Below are 2,500 nucleotides of genomic sequence, written 5' to 3'. Positions count from 1 at the left end.
TCTATCTATCTATCTATCTATCTATCTATCTATCTATCTATCTATCTATCTATCTATCTATCTATCTATCTATCTATCTATCTATCTATCTATCTATCTATCTATCTATCTATCTATCTATCTATCTATCTATCTATCTATCTATCTATCTATCTATCTATCTATCTATCTATCTATCTATCTATCTATCTATCTATCTATCTATCTATCTATCTATCTATCTATCTATCTATCTATCTATCTATCTATCTATCTATCTATCTATCTATCTATCTATCTATCTATCTATCTATCTATCTATCTATCTATCTATCTATCTATCTATCTATCTATCTATCTATCTATCTATCTATCTATCTATCTATCTATCTATCTATCTATCTATCTATCTATCTATCTATCTATCTATCTATCTATCTATCTATCTATCTATCTATCTATCTATCTATCTATCTATCTATCTATCTATCTATCTATCTATCTATCTATCTATCTATCTATCTATCTATCTATCTATCTATCTATCTATCTATCTATCTATCTATCTATCTATCTATCTATCTATCTATCTATCTATCTATCTATCTATCTATCTATCTATCTATCTATCTATCTATCTATCTATCTATCTATCTATCTATCTATCTATCTATCTATCTATCTATCTATCTATCTATCTATCTATCTATCTATCTATCTATCTATCTATCTATCTATCTATCTATCTATCTATCTATCTATCTATCTATCTATCTATCTATCTATCTATCTATCTATCTATCTATCTATCTATCTATCTATCTATCTATCTATCTATCTATCTATCTATCTATCTATCTATCTATCTATCTATCTATCTATCTATCTATCTATCTATCTATCTATCTATCTATCTATCTATCTATCTATCTATCTATCTATCTATCTATCTATCTATCTATCTATCTATCTATCTATCTATCTATCTATCTATCTATCTATCTATCTATCTATCTATCTATCTATCTATCTATCTATCTATCTATCTATCTATCTATCTATCTATCTATCTATCTATCTATCTATCTATCTATCTATCTATCTATCTATCTATCTATCTATCTATCTATCTATCTATCTATCTATCTATCTATCTATCTATCTATCTATCTATCTATCTATCTATCTATCTATCTATCTATCTATCTATCTATCTATCTATCTATCTATCTATCTATCTATCTATCTATCTATCTATCTATCTATCTATCTATCTATCTATCTATCTATCTATCTATCTATCTATCTATCTATCTATCTATCTATCTATCTATCTATCTATCTATCTATCTATCTATCTATCTATCTATCTATCTATCTATCTATCTATCTATCTATCTATCTATCTATCTATCTATCTATCTATCTATCTATCTATCTATCTATCTATCTATCTATCTATCTATCTATCTATCTATCTATCTATCTATCTATCTATCTATCTATCTATCTATCTATCTATCTGTCTATCTATCTATCTGTCTATCTATATCTATCTATCTATCTATCTATTTACCTACCTACTACCTACCTATCTGTCTATCTATCTATCTATCTATCTATCTATCATTATCTATCTATCTATCTAACTATCTATGTATATATATTCATACACTACCCCATACACGCACAAACAAACACCCCTTCTCACTACAAAAACATCTCTCCCCCCCCCCCTTAAAAAATCGGAATGAAAGCACACCCACACCCTCCCAAACACACGAACTCCTGTTATTGCGGGGCAGTTCTGGGAAGCCCGATCTATAAACATATGACCTTCAGCCCCTCAGCGCGTGTCTCTTCAAAAGCGACTCACGCTTCCCTCTCTCCCTCGCCTCCCTCCCTCTCCTCCCCTCCCTTCTCTCCTTCCCTCCCCTCCCCTCCGTGATCTCCTCTTGGGAGGTCAGATTACTTACTAACTCGGGAAAAACGTCAGGGGAGATAGCACTCGGTGTTACGGCTACCTCCTCTCTCTGCTCTATATGCTAGTCTTTTATGTGTTACTATTTTTTATTCTTTTTGTAGATGACTAATGATTGTTTGACGCGTTGACCATTAACCTTTAACCATTACTCTTTATCGGTTTGTTGTTGTGATGACGGTCATATTGATGGTTATAGTGGTGATGGTGTGAATTATATTAATAATAGAAGCAGTAGTGGTAATAGTAGTACCAATAGTAGTAGTGATAATGATGATGCTGATAGTTAATGACAATGAGGATGCTGATAGTTAATGACAGTGAGGATGCTATTAGTTAATTACAATGAGGATGCTGATAGTTAATGACAGTGAGGATGCTGATAGTTAATGACAGTGAGGATGCTGATAGTTAATGACAGTGAGGATGCTGATAGTTAATGACAGTGAGGATGCTGATAGTTAATGACAGTGAGGATGCTGACAGTTAATGACAATGAGGATGCTGATAGTTAATGACAATGAGGATGCTGATAGTTAA

The sequence above is a fragment of the Penaeus chinensis genome, chromosome 27 (genome assembly GCF_019202785.1).
Source record: "Penaeus chinensis breed Huanghai No. 1 chromosome 27, ASM1920278v2, whole genome shotgun sequence".
Lineage (NCBI taxonomy): Eukaryota > Metazoa > Arthropoda > Malacostraca > Decapoda > Penaeidae > Penaeus > Penaeus chinensis.
This window is presented reverse-complemented; position numbering follows the sequence as displayed.